This window comes from Anas acuta, chromosome 4, assembly GCF_963932015.1.
Source record: "Anas acuta chromosome 4, bAnaAcu1.1, whole genome shotgun sequence".
Classification (NCBI taxonomy): domain Eukaryota; kingdom Metazoa; phylum Chordata; class Aves; order Anseriformes; family Anatidae; genus Anas; species Anas acuta.
Window position 1 is genome coordinate 36,363,831 of NC_088982.1, and position 27,006 is coordinate 36,390,836.

The 27,006-nt window shown below is 35.1% G+C and overlaps 2 long non-coding RNA genes across 2 annotated transcripts; one reads left to right on the forward strand and one right to left on the reverse strand.

Annotated features, from left to right (window-relative positions):
- Positions 1–883: 883 nt before the first annotated feature.
- On the forward strand, positions 884–24,335 carry LOC137855239 (uncharacterized). Its single transcript, XR_011095625.1, has 4 exons — positions 884–1,054; positions 12,966–13,079; positions 20,186–20,367; positions 20,617–24,335. It is a non-coding gene; the product is annotated as an uncharacterized lncRNA (long non-coding RNA).
- On the reverse strand, positions 18,756–25,576 carry LOC137855240 (uncharacterized). The gene is made up of 3 exons (XR_011095626.1): positions 24,998–25,576; positions 24,854–24,919; positions 18,756–18,873 (listed from the first exon to the last, which is right to left on the reverse strand). It is a non-coding gene; the product is annotated as an uncharacterized lncRNA (long non-coding RNA).
- Between the last annotated feature and the right edge of the window lie 1,430 nt (positions 25,577–27,006).

Here is a 27,006-nt window from a genome sequence, read left to right on the forward strand (position 1 = left end):
TACCTTTTCAAATCATCTCCAAAATTTGGGCCTGCAGCTAGTCTACTCTTTTTTTTTTGTTGCTTTACTTTAGGGCAGCCGGATTATTAGAGCACTAATCACATCTACTGTTACTTATCTGTATGTGTCAGTAAAAATGATCTAACCTGGCAACAAATGTTCTGCAGTGCAATACACCTCATTCCAGAGTGTATCATGTACCCAGACTGGTCTGCGTTTATATGCTCAAGGGGATCCCAATCACTATTCTATACTCTTCTGCAATTGCTCCTAATAGTCAGCTCAACTCAAGTTTGAGATTATTTTTGACCAATCAAAAATGTCAAGCCAAAAAGCAGTTTGCTTATTTTTGCTCACTGATTTCAGGTTATGAAAAGAAATGTATGAAGAGAAATGTAAGAGCTTCTTTACTGAAAGGGTTGTGAGGCATTGGAACAGGCTGCCCAGGGAAGTGGTGGAGTCACCATCCCTGGAGGTCTTTAAAAGACGTTTAGATGTAGAGCTTAGGGATATGGTTTAGTGGGGACTGTTAGTGTTAGGTTAGAGGTTGGACTCGATGATCTTGAGGTCTCTTCCAACCTAGAAATTCTGTGATTCTGTGATTCTGTATGTATGCAAGGGCTGCTAGCAGTCTAGCTGTTCACAGAAGTTTCAATAAATATTCCTGTATTAGTATTATTTTTTAAAAAAACTGGAAATGCTACTGATGGCACTGTTTAAACACTGAAGACTTTATATGTCCTCCATTGTATTAAATATTTATGAAGGCAATATACTCTGTTGTGAGGTGAGTATTTAAAAGACATCTCAGTGATCTATATGCAAAAGGTTTTTTCTTAGTTAATCTTTGTACTTCTTTTAGCCTCTTACTATTTCTATAAGGGCTGATATAGCACTCCATTTAAAACTTAAGGCTGTTTTATGTTTCAGATTGTTCACTGCAAGTAACTGAATATGTGTCCAAGTCTGGCAAAAGATGAATCTGACAGTGCCTTGTTTTCATTGCTGCATCAACAGAAGGAAGAAGTGAAAAATCTCCATTAAAAGCTCTGAGGTGAGACTTCCCTGGCTATTTAGCAAGCCCTTAGGTTCAGCCTATCCAGTTGCACAGCACAAAATCTTGTGGGATGACTCCTCCCCTTTCTGCATGTCTGTATTTACTCTCCTGCTATATACTGTAAAGAAGGTATAGAAGCAAACCTTGCAGACACCTCTCTGTTAAATAATATTAGCCATTAAAATGATTTCAAAATAAAATGCTTGAGTTTTGGGAACTGAATATATCTTAAAATGTGGTTGTCAGTCTGAATCTAATGATGATGTGCATAATTACCAGATATTTTTTTTCCTGTTACCATCATATTTGATGGTGAAAGCAGAGCCATATATGAAATTTTGATATGCCAGCATTAGATTTATTCTAGAACATTTAATTTATAGCAAATCTAATAGAGAGTCTTTATAGCAGAACTGTTAAACTTACATTTTGACCAATTACTTTAACAAGTATGAACTAGTGGTCTTACCTACGTCACAAAAACTACAATAAAAGAACACAGATAGTATCACTCTCCTTGGGAAGAAATTATGGTGTGTGTGGGAAGATCTGTGTGGCACTGTCTGTAATTTCTTTCCAGATCAGGAGTGAGGTGTCTTGTCAGAACAGAAAAAGAAAGCTCCAGGATTTTACTGCTGAACTGTACATGTCAATGACTGTGAATGGTGTGTCAGCCTTCAAGGCTATAAATCCAGCACTTCTCCCATTTTATAGGGAACAACCCCCCATTCACATTTTGTTTCCAAGGTGATAGATATAAAAATAGTATCAAAGCTTTCAGCTAAACAAATCAAGGTATCATTTTGTGACGCTACGTAAGTGGCTCAGGTAAGTAACACTAAATCTTCTAGTGACGTTCAAAAGATTTTCAGATAACAGATTTTCAGAGGCAAACCTGTAGTCTCAAGAGTTCAGGTTTCTGTATTGCTTGAGTTTCACAGGTTAAAATGATCCAATTCATTGCTTGAAGTAGTCCAGATGCAGCACTAAGGAGACATTGAGGGTGACCACGGAGGGTGCTTGCTGCATGTATGGCAGCACAAACTTGATGTCTGTCTCCTTTCACGTTTTGGCCTTGTGAATGAAATGGAATGTTTCATAGATAAAGAAGTCTTTGCCTATGGCTTGGTCTTGTTTCATGCCGTTAGGTAAAATTAGGACTAAGTAGTGTAAACACATGATGTGGTCAGATATTTCCAGCTGCTACGTCTGATAAAGGTGTAATCATTCAAAATTATAACAGCTACTACTTTATTTATATTAGTCATTGGCTCTTTAAATAGCACTGCTGTCATGTAGAAATATCTTCAATATTTTAGGGCAATTATAGATGTAACATTACAGGTGAAGTAGAAAAGTTTTCTCAACCCCATTATGCACCCAAATAAACTGAAGCACAAACCTGTTGAAACCACTGTTTTCAAATACAACACCCTTATATTAGTCATCGTAGTGTCAGATTTTTCAGATCAGAAGACCATCTACAGCTTTTATTGAATAATAAGTGCCTTCATTTGACTGAGACTATCCAGTAAAAACATTCATTTTGAAATACTTCATTTATTCAAGAGCACACACATTTTTAGAGTACTTTTTTTGTGACACTTAGGAATGTATGCCAGCTTTCTGATAAGAGGACACCTCTATGTAAGTAGAATGTTAATTAAGTACCTAAACATGTCCTAATATTCATTTTATACATATGTCTCAAGAAATGGAATAAAGACTGAAATGCCTTGATAAAAATATATGTAGTAAAAGACATAGACACAGCAGGACAGAAAGACATATGGCAATATGTCTTGACTTACTTGACTGAACCTTACTTGACTAAAAGAAATAAATGGCATATGTAGTTTAGACACCTGAGTAGGGACAGTTTAGATGGAGATGAAAGATAGGCAAATTAAAACCTAAAAATCACTGAAAATTGGTATAGGCCTCCTAGGCAAGACTTAGAAAGAAGAAGAAGATAAGGAAAGCCTATAAAAAGGATAGATCATTAATCATTGGAAATTCAATTAGTTAATATTGACTGGGCTGGCAATTATGGAATTGATAAGAAAGGGTATCGCTTCCTGGAGGTAATACAACAACTCTGTTCTTATACATTTTGTGGACTATCCAGTAAAAGTACAGGCTATTTTATACTTACTCCTAATATTGCTGGGAAATAAGACAAGGATGATAAATAAGAGAAAAGTTGAGAGTCTAGTGATCACAATGTCATCACAACTTCAAATGCCCTTGAGGTTATAAATGTGAAAGGCAATATCTCAAAACCACTGGACTTTAAAATATAAATAAATAAAAATAGAGAGTGAGTGAATGTGGAATGAGTTGAAAAAAAAGTTGATTAAAATCAATTTCAGTTTCAGGAATTTAGTATGAAAAACTAGCTAGACAGCAGAGAGGCAGCCCTGAGAGCTGGCCCTCAAGAGACCTTGTTTCATGAGAAACTGCTAGATTTTTATTCTCCTTGATGGTGGATACCGGGTGTATTTTAGAAATAATTTGTGTGGTCTCTTGGGAAATATACCAGCTATACAATTCTTTCTCATGAAAAACCTTGTCTGTTGCTTCAGAAGATCCTGTTTACTTACACAGATTACAATAAATAATTTTACTTCTGGAAAAGCAGCAAAAAGAAAGATGTATTTGCTGAAAACGCTAATGACTTTGCATACATTCCTGTTAGAATATGTTTAATTTCATGGTCACAAAAACAGCACTGCAACCATCTTGAGTTACATGACATGAATGGGTTGATAAGAGGAAAGCAGTAAGCTAAGCATATCACTGAAGGCAAGAGGGGGTTCTATTAAAAAAAAAAAAAAAAAAAAGTATAATTTCAGAATTTCATAGGACAAGGAAGGCAGGTATTTGCTAGGACTAAATTAAAAACAATGTTTGTTGCCATTTTTTCTTGTACGTAGTAGCTTTCATCTCTCTGGTCTTGCTAATAGCTACTACTCAGGAATGTGAAATCTGCTAGAGTGCAGGTGGTAGAGTCAAAATTCTCTTTTTTTCTTTCAGAAGGACAAAACAACTGTAACGAGCAAAGACATTTGGTCTGCCCACCTTTTAAGACAATAATTCCCAGTGTTACAATCTGCATATGATCAGTAGATTGGTGGCTTACGTACTGTCATGAAACACAGGAAAATTGGGCTCCAATTCACTATCGTGGATGAAGGAATTGAACTCTAAAGCCCCTTGTTCTGAGTGAATGAATTCTTGGATCACTGGGCTATCGAACAGGAATAGCAAGGATTCATTTTCAGAGATTCAAGAAATTCTATGAAAGGAGCTTTATCTTTCTTACTAAGTAAAATGAAAGTTAATTTTTATATAACATGATTATTTTCCCCCATTTATGTTTGGTACTTGTATTTAGAAAATAGTAAATACACAGCATTTCATTAAAATCTTCTCTGCACCATTTGTTAAAAATTTATTTATTTATTTTTGCTTGGGTTTATTGTTTTCTGACTCAGCAGTTGAAAGGAAGAATCCATTAATCCTCTAAATTGAGGAGTGACAAAAATTGGAATGCCGAGCCACTGCTGTGGAGAATGTGGAATGGAATGAAAGTGTGACAAAGTTTTTAGTTGTGGCTTTATATTCCAAGTATTTTAAACATTCTTTACCAGTAAGACAGCTCTAAGTTTTAGTTAGATGGTTTCGCAGACTAATAACTCTCGTTCAACTTGTTTATATACCAAAGCTTCCTGCTATGAGCCCCATTTGTATTTCATAATGGCTGGAACTGGAACATTGGCCGTTTAATCTACAGTGATTTTGCAAATTACATCAACTTCAGATCCTGTGTTTGACAGGGCTTTAACATACACATTTTTTAAAAAGTTTGCTTTTACAACATTCTTTACAGAAGTCTGTGCATGCTAATGAAATAAAAAGTTATTGAGGAAGAGTAATTCAGGTATAAAGCTCAAGGAGCAAACAGCTAATCACGTTTCTTTAGGGTAGACTGAAGTTTAAAGCAACATCAATTGTAATAAGACATTGTCAAAACAGCCAAGATATTCTTAATAGCATTAAAAATATTTTAGGCTTTATGTCTAGTGAACAATACCATTAAACTCTTTGTCTCAAGCTTGTAACAAAAAATCTGAAAATAATTTTGCATTTCTTGATTGGCTTGGGTAATAAATTACCCAGGATTATTTGTTAAAAATTGTGTGCTTTTTTTTTTTTTTTCTTCCAGAATGATAGCTTGTTTTTGTTTGTTTGTTTGTTTGTTTTGTTGTTTGTTTTTTTTTTTTTTAATGTTTCTGCAGTTTCAATTAAATTGCAAAATGCTGCAAAAGCCATGAAGTAGGCAGTTCCACCCAGAAAATATTGATTTTTACCAACAGCTATTTTAACAGTTGTATATATAATACCTCAGTAATGCTATATGCAAATACTGTTTATGAAACACTGTGTAATAACATAAGGATGACTAAAGTAGTGAGTGAAATTGTTACAGCAAGAAGAGACAAGCAGCTGGGAACTTTTTAAGGTTAAGCAGTACTGAAGCCTTTAAAAGACTGCTGTAAGCAAAGGAAAGTACTCCTATAAGAATATAAACACGAGCACAAGGGGAATTATTGCTAGACAAGTCACTGCTTTAAAACCGTTTGCCATGCTGTTGCAATTATTCTTGAGGGGCTTTCTGTAAGAAGAGAATTTGCAGTCAGTCAAGCTGACAGTCAAGCTGTGGGCTGAAAGAGCTACCTCTTTGAGCTACCTGCTCTCAACAATTTAATTTATGAAAATAAGATAAATACATTGGGCCTGTCATTATGGGGATGCAGATGTGTGGTAATAGAGGTGTGCTCAGCAATGGCTTGGCTGGAGACCTGTGTCTCCTTCTCATCATTGATCTGTGATGAGACCACAGATAAGGGAGGAGTAGCCATGTCAGCAGGTTAGTGAATCTGTTGCTCTGAGGTAGAGGTAGAGTTTTGAGTCAGATTAAACTGTTTTAGAAACAGAAAGAGTTGAGCCAAACTCTTGTGTTTGTGTTTTGATGTGTCACTATCCTATTCATGTTATGCTATTTTACCAAATTGTGTTCAAAAGTAGATGTAAGCATATTCCATTTATGGAATACTGTAAGGGAACAGTGGTACTGTGGCTTCTGAGGTTTGCAGTATTCAGCACAGCCTACCAACTTCTGATGCATTTCACTGCTGATGCTTGGATTTGGCTTAATCTGAGACTCTTTTTCTGGAGGTCATCTGGAGGTAATTATCTGTCCCGGCAGGGAATATGATCATTTGCATGATTGAATTTTTGTCAGGAGAAGCAGAAGTATACAGAATACAATGACTAAATGAAAGCAGTAAAATTAGAATGGGACAGCAGACTGGGAAGAATTTATCAAATGTCAGAACTCCACTAAATTCTTAGATTTAGCATAGGACTTCTACAGGCAACACCATCAGTGCTTATGTTGAACCTTGTGCTGATTCTTGAGTCAAGGTCCATGACCCAATATTCAGTGAAAGATGATGTGCCTGACACAAGTGGTCATGCTGGAATTAGTATAGCTAAACCAGCTTGTGGCCAGGATAATGATGTCCTTTTCCTAATGTTACCACTGAAGGATTTGGTAACAAAATCTATATAGTTTTCAATCACCTAGTCTGAAAAAAAAGTATAGACAGAAAGAAGGAAGAAAAATAATAAATTGAATGGTTATAGCAGAGAAACTTCTCAGTGATTTTGGCTTTGAATAGTTGCCTTACAACTTTATACCCATTTATCACATCAAATTAATTTTGCAAATTAACCTGTGGTACTACAGAATATGGATTATCTCAATTATGGAAATGTGGTTTCCATTAGTATTCCATTATTATACCATCCCACTTATGACTTTGTAGTAATAAGTGCAGGGCATAACTTTCACTGATATTATCAAACCCAAAATCACTCATTCTGCTCCACATCATTTTATAGAAGCTGTTAGGTTCACCTACTTAGAACTTATACTAAAGTTAAATAATATTTCACAGAGAGAGACTTTATTTCTGGAAAAAAAATATGAATGTGTAGAAATTATGGATTGATGGCATCTAGATGCTATGGTGATAGGTGTCTCATAAAGATTTATTTAATTGTAACAGTGAGCTTAAGTGTAAGAAATGGTAATAGTATTATTTCCCTCTGCATGACATGGTATGTTAACTATTTACTTCGGATAATCTGACTCTGTTTGTTTTCAAGTATTCACTCCTCACTAGGACCTTCCTTGATGCTTTCAGTTTCTTCTTGCAAAACTTAATCACAAGGCTATGCCATTTTTTCTAGCCAGGGAATGCCGACACAGGTGAATGCAACACCATGCAGCTATACTGATGAGTGCATATTGGAAACAGTACAAAACAAAAAGGCATATTGTCCTTGCTAAGTGAGATGAGATGATATTACTATTCTGCTTTCAGTCCCTGGGCTATCTAGCATTGTACAGCATTGTGCTATGTACACAAATTATGGTTTCTGGGAGGGAAGACTGAAAAAGAGAGGGAACAGAGAGATCTTTTATTTTAAACCAACTGACTGTGGTCATGAAATAGAGTCAAGAGTCATAACTGTTGCAATATCAGCAAGTGTGTGTGGATTTATCAAAGGTTTGACTGTTTCTAGCAGATTCCATGTTTACCCAATTCACCTCAATATTACTCGTTCTTTCATACTCTTCAATATTCACTGAAGCTTCCTCGCTCTGACTTTTTTTGCTGTGGGATTGTTTGTGCCAGGTGCACAAATGTTGACTATAACAGATTAAAATATTTACAGGCAGTTGAACACCCATTATGAGTGCTTATTGAAAGAGTTCGTATGGCTTTTCAAAAAAAAAATGTGCATAGAGACAGCCAGAACTGTATTTTTAACTATGGACAGGGCATGATAGTCATTTTAAGAACCTAAATTTGAGAAAGTAGTCACTGGCAACAGAGGAATAGCAGTCATCTTTACAGCAGGCAATTAACATGTGTGACTCTGGAATTCTCTCTGGGTTTATGTGATAAAACACTGAGAGGCTGATTGCACTGCTTTTCCCCCACAAAATGTAGCTTCCCTTTGATTCTGAGGAAATTCCTAACTCTCTGTTTGATTATAAGGTCCTGCACAAATCCTCAAAGAGAGGTAAGCAGAGGTCCCTGTATGTTGGGTCTGTCACAATTTTCTTATAACAGCTCTATTATGGATAATTCCCTGGAAGTCAGCTGTAAAGCTCAGCAGGTCCCCTCCTGATATCCTTCACATTTGGATAATTAACTGAGCTGTTTGAACAACAGAAACTTTATAATGTTCAGCAGTGGGAGTCTTGCAGCTGATCAGCTTTACCTTCATCAGCACTTGTCATTTTAACACTTGAAGGGTAATGTTTCAGGATGAATATAATCTTCAAGCGGGAGAAGAAAAGATTTAAATGTACAGGAAAATAAAGGCCTCAATAAATTTATTATGCAGACTGTAATACTCCTTGTGCTGTGTTGCTCATGTACTCTGTGTTGCTGTCTAAGAGGGATTTAGTCAACCTTGTATCTGTACAAAATAGGCTTTGCTTGGTTGCAAGGAAAAAACAAGTAACAATGAATCCTCATGGAAACCCATCCTCGACATCCTGAGAAATAGCAAGCATAAAACCTTCGTGCTGATCACAGCAGTCTTTTCCAGACAAAACTTAATTTGTTTAGAGACAGTAAAATGAAATATGCCCTAGCTTCTTATTTTTTGTTCAATTCGTCTGATAGTTAAAAATGATTCAAGTACCAAGCCTTTCAGTGGAGCTTAAAGGAACAGTCTGGTCAGGACCTACTGAAATGGGGTAATGGTACAACTAGCTTCCTGGGTAGAGGGAGATCTTCCAGCAAACCAAAAGTAATGCCTGAGAATGTTCTAGAAAAAAAAATCTTACAGGGAAAGGTCCCCTTGTTCCTTTCCATACATGATCTCACGCCTCTCATTCCCATTCACAAAGTATTCTCTCTCTCACTTTTTTTTTTTTTTTTTTAAAGTCTGATGTATGGTTAGGATTCAAATCAACCTCCAACAGTATGATTAGTAACTATTTTCCATTTCAAAATTCTTTCTCCTTGAAAATTAGCAGAGCTTGAGAAACTTCTTGGGAATTATCTCCTCCTTCCTTAAAGAAAAAAAAAAACAAAAACAAAAACAAAAACAAAAACCTTTCTTACTTGAGAGTGTAAAGAGTGAATGCATTTCTACAAGAGAAAAAGGTGGTATGCTGCAGCAAATGAAATTTAATGTACTTTTCCAGCGCCTTTCTACTATAAAAGCAACAGAGTAGCTATTGTTTCACATAATCTGTCACCAGGAAGATCGTCCTAGGCAAAAATGCTGAACTGTTATAAGGAATTCAGAGAATTCAAAACCTTAAAGAGTTCAAAACTCAAAAAGTTCTAGCCAAGAGGCTACTGAATCTAACAGATAAAGAACACTATTGCATTATTCAAATAGAGTCCAATGATCATGGTAAAGTTTGACCCCATATTTTTGGACTGAATTTGGTCCATAATAATTGTTTTTTTTAATCCTTCCCCACACTTTCAATTTTTTGTTTTTTGGTCTAACCTCTACAAATTAAAGAAATCTACATTTTATAAATATTTAAGACGGTGTGACGTTTATTTATTAACCAACTGCCATAAAGGCTATTTGAAATTAAGAGGGGTTTGTAAATCATGATGTTATTTAATGTCCTGAATGATAGTTGAGATAATTATTAACTATAGTTAGGTATTATTGTTTTGATGGCTAAACATGACTGGAATAAGAAATGTGGTTTAAAATTCAGCAAAAACTACATACGCATAGTGGTTAGAAATACCAATATTTCTTAAAGTAGTTTTACTTAATTTTAATGAACTACAAAGCAAATCTTCAAAGATTTATTCATTATTAAATTTCTGGATGCATACAGCCCTAAAGAACATAAATATAATCTGACAGAATACTGCAAATAAAAAAAAAAAAAAAAGAATTTTCTCTATGCCATGATCTCTTATCATAATGTAGTTATGAACTTTTCTATGAATGAATATGTAAGTAGGTGCATTGGTTCCCATAAGAGTCATACTGATGAGGTTAAGATGCACTGTTCTCAGGTCAGGTTAATGTTTGTCTTCTGAAAAGAATTGTTCAGTGCCTTTTTTTTTTTTTTTCCCCTCAGTTAACAGCAAGCACAATAAATATTGTGTTATATGAGAATGACTGATAACAGAGAGGCTGTTTATTGTTATAAGCCATTCTTCTTAGTACAAAATAGACTGCTTTCTATAAGATAAGTAGAATGTTTTTTCAGTTAAAAAGGTTCCAGTTTCTCTAGGTCTTTACACTCCTCTGAGATGTAAACCTGTTCTTTAACAATACAAGCAATGTCTAGGCTTGTTAGCGTAGTCTCCCATGATAATATTTCTTTATCCTAATAAAGTGAAAGAATATGTAGTATAATAACTCACTCTGCAACCAGGTTAACTTAAATATTTTATTAAGACAGGGGCCATTAGACTGTAGCTGCAGTTAGATAAAGCAGAATTCAGTGTTAACCATATCAGGATTTTCTCTGACACCTTTCCCATATTGCTTTACATATTTTTTCGTAATACTTAAGAAATATTTCTCCCAAGTGTCACTGTGATCTCTTTCTTATGTCTTGAGCTAGAATTGCCCCTGCAATGTACAACTCTGCAAACGAAAAGTTAATATACTGAACAGCTTTAATCACCTAGTATAGCTCAGATAAGCCAATATTAAAACACATTTATGCATGAACAACTAATAACTAATAATTGAAAGAAATTACATGCAACCCTAGAAACCATTTCTTAATTGTAACTCATTAAAATAAATTATGGTATATTATCCCAATTACAATGCTGAAAATAGAATTTAGCAGCAGTTGTTCTGTCACTTTACCCTTCATTTTAGCTTTTTATGGCAGATATGTTTTGAAAATAATTTCTCCTAATCAGATGGTGTTATATATTACCAGCTAGTAGCTACACCTCCTTGCAAGCTTATCCTTAGAGAGGCATTGGGTTAAGCATTAAAACTTACACTCATTAGAGCTAATTGAATATTATTGGCATGAACATGAAGAGTTGTTGCGGTGGCTCAAACAAAATACAAATATATAGATACTTATAATTGCATAACTATCTCTTGCTATATTTATTGTATGCCATACAGTATTATTATAGAAAGCTGACGTTAAAAATTTGATTGCACCTAGATGCAAGCTAAGTAGCAAATGCTTTATTTTGTTATTATTAGAGCCAGGCTTCCTTCATTCAACAAATGGGGCTTTTGCAATGATGCCTCTAACACTAAATATAAAACTGCACTGAACTTTCCAAATGCTGTCTAATCATTCATATACTCTGTGCGAATGTTGCCTTTTCTATAAATTCAACTGTTGGGAACCCTAGTGCTGCTCCCGAGCATCATCAATTGATTGCTTCACTTGAGACTGAGGACACCCAGTAAAGGAGTCAAAGGAGAGCAAGCCAAATAGGGAACAGTTCAAGCATCCACAGTTTCCAGAAGTTATGGGTGCTCAAGACATTCTGGATTTGGCCTATTTAATGAGAAGGAATAGTCATTTGCTTGAATTCAGTAATTCACAATGACTACTATATAAAATGTCTGGTTCTCTTGCAATGATGCAGTTACAACGTACCACCTACTTGCTCTTTGTTTTTAAAACCAACATCTTTGGAGCAAATACAATAAACAGGAATTTCAGTCTAATCTGAAATTAAATTAATTATGTCAGTGGTGACACTGGTTTTCAAGAATATGATTTTAATGTTATTTTCTAGTCATCATGGCTTCATTCTTGCCTTATAATAATTCTGCTGTCCCAAGTTGACTCTGTAAAGGATAAATATAGCTTAAGGTTTGGAGAGGTCTATAGTGTGCAGTGGAATTAGTGAATTTTCTGAAGTAACATCAGAAATTGACCTGGCAGAAAATATGACTGAAAATCTAACAGAGTTTATGTACAAGCTTCTTCTTCAATAAACTTATTTATATTTATTAAATACCATTTGGCACCTACAGAAATAGCTATAAAATTGTTACAGTGGGTTTCCAGAACAGCTGCTGGGTGGGTGGAGTTGGGGATTTGGCAAATTGCTGTCCTCTGTTCCCTTTTGCCATGATCTCTGCTTATTATCAGCATGATTGTGTTACTGACTCTGGCCTTCCAAGTGTTTTGGGGCTAATAACCTAAATGTTTTCCTCCTCTCACCCCAGCTTGAAATACATGTCTCCTTTCAGCTGTTAAAAGAATGTGTGTCCTTCAGGAATGTGTGAAATACAAACAATTAGTGCTTGTCAAGGGAAAGAAAAGGAGAAAGGGGACTGATCCAGTGCACATTACAAATGAAATTGGAAGTTAGAGACATTTGGTTAGGCCCAGGAAACATAAAAGCTACAGAATAATTCCTATTTTCAGTGACATTATTGTAAACTAGGAGCTGTCTCGTCTTGTTTCTGCTTTCTCTGGAGGAGTGCTGTACTACATAACTGAACAAGTGTTTTTTGTAAGTTGAACTTTAGAGACTTTGTAGAACAAAATCTCTATCTTTTTGCCTCACTTATTGTTTCTCTGAGGGGTTGCTACAAAAGGAAGAAAAAGGCTTTATATCAAGAACTCTCCATCATTTAAGTTATCTCCTTCCATCTATAATACCGTTTTATAGACTGAAATAAAAAGTAGATAAAAAGAGCTGGTACTATTAGATGAACTCCCTCAGTCTCTGGTTTACTTGTGTTTTCCTGGAGGAAAAAAAAAAAAAAAAAGTCACTGTGATTGTTTATTTTAAAAGTGATTCCATTTTTGTTTTACTTTTGTTCACTACAGGTTACCAGGAATGAAAAGTGAAAGCCTTGGAAGAAAAGGAGGAGTCTGGAAAAACACTGGAAAGAAAGAGAAAGAAGAAAAGAAATCAAGAGAGGGGTATGCTAAGAAGCTGAGGTAAGCAGAAGCATCATGAGTGCATCTATATGGATGTGAATTATTAAAATAGCTCCTTTCCCTCTCAGAAATATCCCCAGACTTCTGCTAAATGAATACATTCAACCACTAAAATATTAGAAATGATCATAATTAAGAATTAAAGCTGCTCTCCAGCTGCATCATCTCTGGTGTTTAAGATGTATGGTATGCTCTTTAATTATGCTATATCTTGCTAAATTTTACTACAAATTCAGTATCTCATCTAATGGAATAAAGATCACAGGATGGTTGCTGTTCAATCTTTTCATTCAGGTTGATGAAGATACTAAATTATATTTTGCTCTGAATTTCCATGGTTTCTATTGCTGTACATGTTCCATATCTATTCATTATTATGTTGCTATTCACATTCTTGAATGAGAATCTGAGGCTCAGAATGATTGAGGCTTGAACTATAAGATTTCCACTGCTTTTAGAAATCTGGTATGAGGCATGCAGGATCTGAGTTTTTAGGCATGCCAGGTCTTGCTTATGACCTTTCAGCCAAATCTGGCCTTCTGGACGGTCAGGTCACCTGTCTCTTCTGTAGGAGAGACAACAGTTGTTTGAGTACAAATGCAATATAAATAAACAATATATACGTTCTCCACATCTGGTTATAGCCCAGTGAGTAGGGGGAAAACAGCTGCTGAGCACATACACCTTTCCTAACTGTAAATGCTGCCCTCCATTTCACTTTGTATACATGCAAAAGGATGACTTTGACTCCACATTCCCTCAGTTGTTGGCATTGTTGCTTGCCCAAGCAGTCAGATACAAGTTACTGTAAATAAAGCTTTTGCTGAGAGGTAGTCTTCTCTATTTTTCCTCTCTCTCTTTTTTTTTTTTGGGTGTTCAGATCTGAAATAACTGGCTGCTGAGTTTGGCTCACGCCATTTTAGCAAAGGCAGAATTTTAGGTCATCATTTCTGCATTCAGAATGCAAATACTTTTGACTTAGTTATATCTACTGGTTTTCAGTCCTTTAAAAAGCCAGACCACAAATTGCTGGAGATCCAAGGGGCCCCTAGAGGAACCGTGTGATTTAAGTTAATTCTCTGAACCTCAGAATAATGGTATGATGAAGAGAACACAAACATGCAAAATATATTTTTTTCAATATGGTGCTTAGTTGCTGGTTAACCAGAAGTTAATTCTTTCTTTGTCATGACAACTATGCCCAATGTACTAGTCCAATACTGAATTTCTCTAGCACATCACACTCGCATATGCTGTTCTCTCATATGTTCCATTCAGGTCAGAGACTGAATACAAAGAACTGTTGTGATGCCAGTTTAATGGGTAAGGAATCATTTATGTTTCTAGTATTGCTAATTGAATAGATTAATTGACATATTTTATTCTAGTACAAATGAAAATAGGATTCCAGCTCCAGGAAATCCAGGAGATTTAGAATAAAATATATGGAACGGGTTGCCCAGGGAAGTGGTGGAGTCACCGTCCCTAGGGTTGTTTAAGGAAAGGTTGGACCTGGTGCTTAGGGACTTGATTTGGTGGGTGACATTGGTAGTAGGGTGAGGTTGGACCAGGTGAACTTGAAGGTCTCTTCCAACCTTAATGATGCTATATTTCAAAATTACTTGGTACTTATCCCCAGATTGAATTGCTGCAGAAATGAGATTGAACAGTTATCTGCAAATTTATCTTCAACTCTATCTTCATATAGCCTGTATAGCATGAAATCAACCATTCAGAATACCAGTTTTAAAACTAGAATTTGCTTTATTACCATGGGTTGCAAGTAGCATGTTCTATAGCAGCCAAATAGCCAAATACAAGCCTCAGCAGACAGTGGTCCTTGTGTTTGTAGCCCTTGGGTTTGAAGAGAAGAAAAAGAGAGAAGAAAAAGAAAGACCTCTGTGATTTTAATTGCTGTTAGAAGAATGTCCCGTCTCTGTTAGATAATTTAATTGGTTTAGATAGAAAAACAGAGAAAGTAAAATACTTTTTTTTTTTCTTTTTTTTTTTTTTTTCTCCCTCTCCTTTTTAACGTAACTCCTCTACAGTTACTTTATAACCAATAGATATTTAGCCAAATTAGGATGAAATAAACAAGATTCTGTGGGACTGAAAACCAAGAGTTTGTCAAAGCAAGAACTTTATCAGTACCTTAGAGAATCAGTAACTTAGAGAATTGCATAGTCTTACTAATACAAAGATATTGTGGAAAAAGACAAGGATCCACATGGAAAATATCTGTTTGCATGAATAAAAAAGGACATTTATTTGGAGCAGTGGAAACACTGGAAGCATGTTACAGGGTAATTCAAATTGCACTGTGGGTTTAAGTTAGTATTAAAGCAAATGTAAATTGTATTCTCTGTAAATTCTCCTACTCTGTGTCTGAGAAAACCACAACATACCGTTGATATACTAGAGCCACTCTTTCATTTTCTCTTTACCACTGGAACTAACAGAGATTGTGATTTTACACTGCTGTCATCAAGAGACTTTTCCCCTTCAATAACAGTGAAATTCTAGTTCAAAATACACTGAGTTCATATTAGCAGTATCTTTGTAGGTAAGTTCTGTAATCTTCCGCAGAGCTAGAGTGTAGCTTGCCTTCTTTTACTGCACATTCCTTTTGTACAGGAGCTTTGCCACACACAAATTTTCTTGCTGCTGCTGTTTAGCAGAGACTATCTCAAAAACAACAACAAAAATAACATTTTTTTTTTCCAAATGATGTTTCAAATGAACATAAAAAGCATAAAAAGTAAGCATAAAAAAAGAAAGTCAAACTCCTTTCTAATCTTTCTTCAATAGACTTATAATGGCTTTTATCATTTTAATACTGGAAAACAAATGTTACTCTTACAGTAACCTGAATTTAACCTCATGACACTGCTCTGAGGGACAAATATATCATTATTTCCATTTACCACTGGTAGCCTGAAGCATAGATGGATTTTTGTGTTTGGCCCAAGGTCATGTAGAAATGCTGTAGTAGAAGTATAATTAGAGGAAAGATCTGAGTGCTAGTCTAATAATTATTAGCTATCCTTTCTACGCCATTAATGGTAATGGGAAGCATTTATACTCACCTAGGAGAACACTAGCCTGAAGAAATGTTTTTTTCCAACCATGATAGAAAAGAATCTGGTACATTCTGTGAGGATTCCTCTTGGCCTTAGCTAAACTTGTCTGGGTTTAACCTCGGTAATAAAAAAATCAAAGAGGTTGCTAAGTGAAATTCTGCTCTCCATAGTGCCTGTCCAGTTAGCATTGTGAGGTACTGTATTTCTGGCATGTCAGTATTCTGGGACAAGTATCTTCTGTTTAAAAATAGAGAGGTACTGGTTTCACCTGGCCTTCCAAGTCTGTTCTAGACACAAAAAGTCTGTCTGGTTACCAGTGGTCTATGCATCAACAATGACAGAGATTATCTGCACGATACTTGCTGTAGTCAGCTAATCTTTTCCTGGTCCACAAAAGGTAAAAGGACTTCTTGCAATTCAGAAAGATAAGAACAAAGGAAAACAAGACAGCTGATTAGTCAGAGTGTTATAAAGATATGGCAGTAGATGAGGTCAAAGAAGGAGATATGTCATTCTTGTATTCTGTTTCTGTTTGTCTATTTTCTGTAGTGGAACAATGCTTTAAAGGCTTTACATTGCCAGAACTGACAGAGTGCATGGGGACACTTTTCCAGCTTGCTTAATTTATTCTACAATATGCAGTTACTTCTATGATGTCCTACTAAAAAAAGGACTGAGGTACAACTATCAAAATTTGTAAGTTTTCAATGCTTATACTTTGAACACCTGGATTCTCCATAAAAATATGCATTTCATATGCCTAATATATAGATAGATACAGCAGGGATGTCACAAAAGAAATAAGAACTTCAATTAAAATTTTATAAGAAAATAAAAATCAGCCTCAGATTGGCAAAATATTTCTTTGAAGCTTCACTAATGTTACTTTAGAAAAAAATATCTGTGAAGTCTCTATATATCACAGGAATCTCTTTGTATTGCAAAAGATTGCCACTTACATGGAAATGAGATCTTTTATTCCAATGCAGCAAGTGATGCGGTTCCACTAGCAGATACTGTGCGTGAAAACATCTCTATAAGATCTTTGTAAGATGTGAGGGAGTATTAAGGAGTGGGGTTTGTGTGTGTGTGTTTTTCAATTGGTGTGTGTGTGTGTTTTTCTGACATGTCATTGAAGTTTATCACTCTGCTAAAATGTCTCATTCTGTGTAATTTGATAGTGGTAGCTAAGAAGGGACCAAGCTGTTTTTGTAAGACCTTTTGTAAGACCTAAATAAAGGTTTTTGTAATTTAACTGCTAACAAAGCTTCACGCCTTGCTGACTCCAAAGAAATACATATATATATTTCTATATACATTCATGTATATATATATATATATATATAGTATAGTAATGCCACCCAATAGATGGCAGTATAATCTTTATAATAAAGGAGTTTTTTTAGTGAGTACAGAGACATTTGGGATGAATTTCAGTTTCTGGCTGCCAACTGACAAAAGAAATATGGGAGCTTTTGTTTTAAAAAGTGGCACTATAGGAAAACATAGTGGAGTGCATCGTTTTCTAATAGGACTTCTGTCAGTTCTACTTAATGCAATCACAGTTTTGTTCCTTGGGCATGTTATTCTCACTAATCAGGACTTAAAAGTACGGCTTGAATGGTTCCAAATGATCATTGATACTTGACTATAAAAGACTTTGTTTCTTTTTATTGAACAAAAGCTTAGAAAGGGGAAATTTCAACTCTGTTATTAGAGTTAGAAATAAGTATGCAGGTAGTATACATGCATGTGTACACACGTGCGCACACAACTGTGCAATCTTCAGGTTGTCAAATAAAAAATAATCCCTTTAGGAAAATTTGTTTCTAAATATACTGTTGCTGCATAGCTATTATTTTGAAAAGAATGATGAACAGAACTGCATAGGAAAACAAATTCTCTTGCTGGAAAAGATGAACCCATGTCAGTCTGCATTCTTGACATTAGGGGAAGATGAACACTAGAAACATGAACACTAGTAACAGGAACACTTCAAGATCAGAGATATCTCTATTTATGAATAATTTATAGCTTTGAGAACAATTATTTCCTAATTTGAGGGAAAACTGAATGTTAAGTGATGGATTTGCAAATTTTATTTGAAGAAAATACTTACTTCAAGCTTCCTGTTGATTCTGATCGCCAGTCCTGTATTTATAGCAAGAAAGATATCCTATTTGGGAATAAAACGAAAGGCAATTCTGTGATCGCTTTTTGGAATAATCCCCTTACTATTAGAATGAAAAGGTTAATAGTTCACTAGGTGCTTTATCTTATGTAAATATTATGGGTGCTTCTAATTTTGGATTCAGAAAATAACTGAACATGATTACCAGAAATACCACACCACACACCCATACAGACCAGGGCAGGACTATTTTCTCGGTATTAACCAGCTTACATAATACAGACTGTCAGTAAAATACTCTTGCCACGTCCATTCTTCTGGATATACATATTATACTTCAAATAAATCACTCTATATGTGTATATCTGTACCTGTAAATGTTTCTTTATGGTTGCTAAAATAGAACTGCATTTTTTAAAGACAGTAGAAAAATGAAACTTCAATTTGAAAATTATATTACCTTCTATCAGATGAGAAAAGCTTTCTTTCCAACATATCTTGTAACATTTCATGTCCTTCTCTCACTGAAATGCCTTGACTTTCATCAGGGCATTTTGAATTAAGCAGAGAAACCCCTATGCACCTATAATTACAGACAATTGTTGAATATTGTAAGTAGTGCATGATTTTGGAATAATTAAACCCACAAATTTCATTCTGCAATACTATTCTGATTTGAGGAAGGAATTTTCTGAAATATTCTCTTTGTAATAATTCAGGTGAAAGTAAAACTTACATTACTGATAAATCATATGTAAATAAATAAACAGATGGAGTTTTTCCTAAAGAATCAATTACCTATAGTTCAAATTGTTGTTCAAATTAATGATTGATAGTTAGTCATGTATGGAATCACTATCTAATGATTTAGCAATGTGGAAACTAATAGTACACAGTGTAATATTAAACTTATGGTATAAGCATAGGACATAAAACGGGCAATCAGAAGCAAAATAAAAGTAAGATGGTTCTGAAATTCTGCAAATACGTGGTGGGGAAATGAATGACGGTTCAGTTCCAATCACTGTCTTCTAGGAAAGCTACAGTGAAAATACTAACAAGCAATTGGAATCATGGAGCAACAGAACTACTTTACTGTAAGAGAAAACTACAGTTATTTTACTGAAGGTGAGGGGAGGACATAAGTAGATACACTGGAGACTATTTGTAAATCTGGTTGCCTACTTGTATTAATTTTGGTTTTGAAAGGTGATTCTGTCTCCTTGCACTCTGTCACTGTGGTTTTATACAGAATCAATGAAAGACAGAATGGGGGTAAATCCTTCAGCAAAAGAAGAAAGGGAGGGGAAAAAAAAAAAAGAATAGTATTGCAGAGACCATTTTAGCTCTTCCAAGGTCCCTCAATCAGGATGATACAAAAAGTTCAAAACAAAACAAACCCAAGAAAAACACAGCACATTTACTTTCAGTTTAGGAACTGTATCTTCAATGATGAGTCTCCCAGGAAATAAAAGACGTGACGTTGTACTCTACTCGTACAAAAAAAAAAAAAAAAAAAAAAAAAAGTGAGGAAAGTGGAAAGTGAGGGTAATTGCTTTATTTGGCATTGATCCCACCAAATTTTAAGTACCTAATTGAGGATCCTAATTAAGAGTGTAGTTGTCCTAGGTTCTCATATAATCGATAGAGAGAAGCTTCTAGAGGGCTATTCAAGTCTTGCATTAACTCAATCACTGCAGGGGAAACTGTCTTTCTCTGCTGAGTCTTAATCAGCTTTTGCCTAACAAACATTTGTTAGGTTGCTTCACATTAGAGAGGGTGAGACCAGACCTTAAATGTTGAGAACTGGGCTCTTGAGGTGGTTTGTTTCTCCTTTTGTGCTATACTGAATGGATTTTTTTCTTTCCTCTTCTGCTTTTTCTTCTATTCTGTAGATTGGTCTGCTTTTCATGTTTGGGTGAATTGGGTGAATACAGAAATCAAAACATTTGACTCAGAACATGCTTCTCATCAAGGATTAAAAAAAGAAAAAGAAACAAAATCATAACAACAGTTCCTTAATGCACCTGGGGAAGTACGGTATTTTCTTGAAGACCTTTAAACAGAAGCATGAAAGGTAATGGACACATACTCTGTCTTGAACTGAACTCTCTCAGGGTATTTTGTCCTTAAAGTTATTTGTAGTTCCTCTTGCTTGCCAGGTATGTTGTCATTCTGACTTATATGTGAACACTGAACTCTTTCCCATTCACTAACGTAACATCACTGTGGGTAATGGTCTATGATGGAGTTATTTGCTATTTTGGGGCAATTACTTTAATAATTTCTTGTGTTCTCTGTTTCAAATTCCCTGCTGTTATGAAAGCCTAGAGAGTCTCAGACCTAAAGATGGGAACTGGAGACAGACTTGATGAGTTACTGACATCCACCTCAGCTCTACATTCAACTGGTGAGATCAAGAATTTTCTGCTCTCTGCCTTTAGCACAGAAAAAAAGAACTTTAGGTTTGATGTGAGGTTTTTGAATTGCTTGGACCAGGCTTGGCTTTCACTCCAAGGTCTAACTCAGGTTGCTTAAAGTGGCACAGGCATTTTTTTTCCCTTAACAAAAGAAACAGAACATTATTTTTAGATGCCTGAAGGGCTGTCTGTCTGACTCACAAACCAACCCATGTAATCAGCTTCAGAACTTAATAACATTGTTCAAGTGAACAGGGATGCAGGCTGCAAGATTAAAGAAAGTCAAATGCACATAACAGCTCACTTCAACTTTGCAATCAGACAGGTAATTATTATTTCTCAGGATGCCATAGTCCAGCAATTATAAAATTTAAATATTAATTTTAGAAGTCTTAATTATAGCAACCAGAATAGTTCTGTTCAAAATAGTCCCCAAAATAACTTTGCAAGAAGCTAATAGCAATTTACCTGATTGAGGAACAGGTAGAGATTTAATTAGAAATGGAAAATGCAGTTCGCTTCTATTTGCATAGTAAACAGAAGAAGAATTTGATATTTTGGGGGAAGTTTTTACTTGTTTTTTATTATTGAAATAATAGGTTATCAACAAATTCACAAAAAATGTGTTCAATTGATGAACATAAACATATGATTTGCCTTGATTTATGCTTGATCTGTGTCTATTTTATTTATCTGTAAATATCAGATATGTAATTAAGATATGTAAACAAAGAGTTTTACCACATCTATTTTCTGATATGTGGAAATAACATAGCATGCTGATTTACTTCTCAATGTAAATCTGTCTTGAAACATACTTCCCTGGGGAGTAAATAGATTTTTTTTTTTTTTTTTTTTTTTTTTTTTTGTCTGGAAGAGTGGTTGTGCAAGGAGAGGCAATGCTTTGTTTCTGTGGTTAACACATCTAGTGAGATTTAATGTCTTCACACTGCAGCTAATGTACTCTCTGTACTTCTGTACTGATTGTCTATACTGAGAAACCCAATTGAAACATTTTGGTGGTAAACTCAGTGGTGTTACCAGCAGTACTGATCCAGTAGGCTATGCCATCATAAATACATAACAGTTAAGGTTCATGGATTAATACTGGAGAATTTAGAGACTGCAGCTGTGATTATGCCAGGCTCCATAGAGCCTGCTGTAGAGACCTCATGCTGTAAAAATACAAGTAAATAAGAAAGTATACTCCCTATTTTACAGAATGGGAGAATCAAGTCATATAAAATTTAAATAATTTGTTTTATACCCCACAGAATGTTACTTGATCCTTTTCTTAATTACACTGTTTCAGTTAAGTCATATCTTTTCCCCCTTTCATGTGCTTTATTGAACTAAGTCATATTCCCTCCTTTCTTTATGGAGCACAGAATATAAACTCTTCCATTTTCTATTTCTTTCATTTTTTTTCTTTCCAGTTGTCAGGATTTATTTTTGAGGATGTCATTCTCAACCTATTGTGACCCTCTCTCTGAGTTCCCAAAATTGCTATATGTCTTAGATGATGTAAGAATTATTAAAATATTTCACATTACTCTTTATTTATCTATGATAGATACAGAAGAAAAAATGGTTTATGATAAAAAAAAAAAAAGTTTACCATGCAGTGGAGGGGATATTCAGAATCTTATGCTGTTAGAGCTGGTGTCAACAATTCAAGAAGATGTATATTTATTTTCTCTTTATTGCATAATGAGAAACTTTGCTTAAAGGGAAATAGTTTTATTGTTCTGAGAGAATTTCTGTAATTTAAAGATTCAATACCGTGGGCCTGAGGGTAGAAAGAAGATCAAGCAGATGAAATACTTTCTAGTTTGGTAATTTTATCATTTTACTGAGATTGGAATTCAAGTATTTGTTCAAGGAAGTAATTACTGAATACAAGGTAGAATAAGACTTGAAGAGGGTGGGAGAGAACAGCAAGTAAGGACCACTGGAACATGGAAAACTAAGGTTCATTCCACAAAATTAAATCAGCTTCTGTGTGTGCTAACAATAGACAGCTGGGCCCTCTGCATTGCTTTTGCTCATCATGACCAGAAATTTTGTTTGGGGCATGAGATTTTTTGTGGATTTTAGTGACTAAATCTCTTCACAAATGAACAATTTCTGATGAAAGCTTTTAACTGGGGAACTTCTGACTAGCTGTGGATGCTAGAGGGAGTTACTTCAGGACTATGCAAAAACAATCTATGTCCCAGCAACCCTGAAAGCATCACCCTCCTCCACTGAAAAAACATTGGTTTCTTTTTCTACTGCAGCTGAATTAACCAGAAAAGATGCAGTGAAAGCAGTGGCAGTAAATTGCATAAACTGTGTGTTGCCCCAAGCTCTATCTGAATTAATCTTTTCTCTGAGATATGTGTCCTGAATTTAGATAACCATACTAGCCTTTTATATAAATACCGTAGAAAATGTAGAATACAAATACTTTGTGGAGTACAATGTAAAAATAAATGAACCGATGACTCATCTTTAACACAAAGCATGGCTTCTAAAAATAGAAAGAACCTTTCATGATTTTGGAAATGGCTTCTCATGGTCCCCGATAAATTATTTTTTCTTTCTCCAAGTGGAAACCAAGTGAATGGTGTTGAGAACCATCAGAAAGAGGTAGTCTTTACAATATATGCCATTGGTCAGGAAATCAGTTCAGGATTCAGAAAGCTGCATATGTTACCGAGATGAGTTTACATGTTCTCACAGTGGTATCCTATTTTATACAGGTGTTGAAACATGTCAGCTATGGAAATAGATTAAATATACCATCAAAATAAAAAAGGAATAGTAACCAAAACCCAAATGGCTTTCTCTGACAATGCCTGAATGTACCATCTGTTTCCACTGCATTATAAATTGATGTAGAAAATTGATATGCAGTGCTATTTCTGGGTAGCTTCTCATTTGCATTTGCTTTTGTTAAAAATGGACCTAACTGAAAACCATCACACTGAAATCTGCCAGACTTTGGAAGGAAGTGTTCAAACCAGCCTGGTGTCTTCCAACCCAAAGCTGGATCTACATCTGAAATGGTGCAGCTGCCCACATATGTATAGAGTGCTAAAACACAACTTTGGATCTAGACACCACACAGCTTGTCAGATGTTCAGGGTCCTGATCCAAATTGTCCACTTTATTTAGGACGGTAACAATTGAATAATTATAATGACATAAGGCTTACCACCTAGCTACATTAAATAACCATCTAATCATTTAACTGAGGCAGCCAATAAATAGCAGTATGGTTACTTTTACCCAATACCAAAAATACAAACTCTGTCTTCTTTGACTTCATATGTACTAATAAATGTTAATATGAAATCACTGTATAACAGTTTGCCATGGTCATGATTGTGATTAATCTCAATGTAAATCAACATCCCAAAATATCATTTCATCAGGTGGCTGGATGTAGCTGCTTCCAAACCCTGTGTAATAGTCCAATCATTTCCAGGCAGAAATGGAGCAGCCAAAATGCTCAGACCTAAGCTGGTGACATATTGTCTCTGCTGGAGACTGTGCTGGGCAAGAGCAGATGTAAATGAAACTCCTTCCTGACATCTGCTTCTTTCTCTACGTGACCTGTGTTGGAGAGGCTTAAGAGATGACAGATGCAGGAACCTGTTACAAAAGCTACATGTCTGTGCTGGATATGTCTGCTCCATGCCCAGATGTATTTGTGTAGCAACTATTTACATGGTTTTGCTTCACAGAAGAATAAGCTTTATTCCAAAAAGCAATATCCTCTCTTTTCTGTTCTCTAATAATTCTGAAATACGATTTTATTTTGGTTTAGTCCTCTCTGTTTGTTATTATATTTATTTTAAGTGCTTCTGGAAGGAAAAAATCAGAAAAGTTTGCATTTATCTCTTATTTGAATATTCTACTTCAGTGTTATCACCTAGGTTAGCTACCTCCTGAAAATGAACTGATTGCTCTTGATTTCCAAGGATCTAACTCATGATGTTAGTAACCCTTTAGGAAGTTAATAAGACACAGATCATTTGCACATTTAATTAAATCATATTTATCCTATTAGTAAATTTTCAAATGCTGTTGGATCAGAGAGCCCGAAAAAAATGATAAAACATGAAACTAAATAGTTTAATTTACCATTAGACATACCTTTTTGCAAGCTTTGAAGACTATCAAAATCCAAGCAATAAATGCATGCTCATTCTGTAGCCGTGTCTAGGAAAAAAAAAAAAAAAGGCTTCTTTTTCCTGTTTATAACATGCGTTTCTTTAGAAGAAAACCAGGAGTACAAACCTGGAGCAGAGCTGTATTGCATTTGGTTGGATGATCATAGAGTAAGAGTGCAGGTCTGCCCCACACTTTAGACATAGATTCAGATAAATATAGCCACAGGTATCAGATGACAAGTTTTCTGGAAATGAATGCTCTTTCATTTCCCCCTTTCCTAGCAAGGCCTGTAAAATTTTGCTTTGAAGGCCATAAAAAAAATGGTACCTTACCATACTTTGTAGGATCAACTTATTTTTTTTCCTAGTTTCTGAGGCTGAAGACTTACAGTATGAGACTTATAGAGGCATTTTAATTAGAGAGGTGGATAAATTCAGAAAAAATGGCAAAATACCCATTGAAATGTTTCTACCGGAAGAAGAATTTGATTATTTCTACTAATTTTCCTGATTAATATTTTATTCAATTATGTATTTGATGGACACTGCTGAACATACTTTTGAAAAGACTGAACATCAGAAAACATTTTTTCCCCGCTACTGTTTCTGAAGAGCACAGGGAATTATTAGGCATTTAAATGTATAAAAATGCAGGCCTATTTAATTCATTTGATTAACATAAACCAGTTTCCAGTCTTCTTTTCACAAAAACCTACAATAACCAATAACTGAATGTTTCTTAAGAACTCATTTCACAATACAGAAATGAAGTAAAACAGAAAGTAAATTAATTGTCCATGGTCACAGAAAGAGTAACCAACAGAGATGTCAATGAAATCAATGTGTAGCAGTTTCTTTTTAATGTAAATGTTATTCTGTATTTTATAGACTTAACCTGATACTTTAGTGATAAAAAATTTAGCCAGATTTTCTGCTCTGGATTTACTCTTGGGAAAATCGCAGTTGTGTTATATGAAGGACTCAATCTATAACTAGTTGGAGAATCTTTTTCCCACTAGAAACTCCAAAGATAAAACAACTTTAAATCAGTGTTAAAGCAACATTAAAGGAGTATTGGTCCTATTGAACGATGAAAGTGTATATGTTGTGGTTATCGTGTCCATCAATAAAATATATAGACAAAAGAGACTTACGATCCTTGTGGTGGTTGACAGCAGCAGTAAGAAAGCAGTGGCAAAACAGGGACTTTTACTGATCTAAAGATATGCTAATATCTTTCAGTTAGGGGGACTGTGTCAGTCACTCTCTCACCTCCAAGATATAGATGTGGAAGGGTGGAAGTTTTGCTGCCAACTGATGAGGAACTGTCAATGTATTCCTACCTCTTGCATGCGAGCTTCATCGACTTCTGGAGTGCTCAGCAGCTGTGAATAGTTGCTGAGTGTAGTAAATTCAAAACAATCATTTTTCCTCTTCAGCAGGTGTTTTTCCATTGGCCTCCAAAAGAGTTAGAGAAATAAGATCTGAAGTAGATGTGTCTTATGCTGAAATAATCTCTACAACAGTTTTAACCATTTTTCCATCTCCTGAAGATGTTGAAACATACACTCTGTCCCTCAAGACCAATACAATGAATCTGTAGATAGCCAAGAGTGTATTAGCTAGCACTCCAGCTAGCGGTGGCGTCCTAGAAGAATGATGCCATAAGAATACTGTTTAAACCCTGCAGAAGTGATCTATTGGAAATGGTTTGGGTGTAATATGTGTGAAATCTTGTACTACAGTCATACTTGTTCTGAAGAAGTAGTGAAAAAAAAAACATTTTTTTTTTTTGGGGGGGGGATTATAGTTACACTTTCCTTTTTTTTTTTTTTTTTAACCTACTGTTGTAGTGAAGTACACACAAACGACAAAAGGAACCTGCCACACATTGGGGAAGGCAAGGAAAATAACTACACATGAAGTCTATGAACAGGGAAAAATTAAATATATTTTGAAAAAAAAAAGTGGATAAATTATTTTCTTGGTAATCTTTGAAGGCTATAACAATGTTAACTGTTGCATCCAATACCATGTGGAAAATCATAAGTTTGCTGTATCTCTTTACATTGTTCACAAATAATCTACTGAAAAAAAATGTATGCCTTCCAAAAAAAAAAAAAAGGTAACAAATAA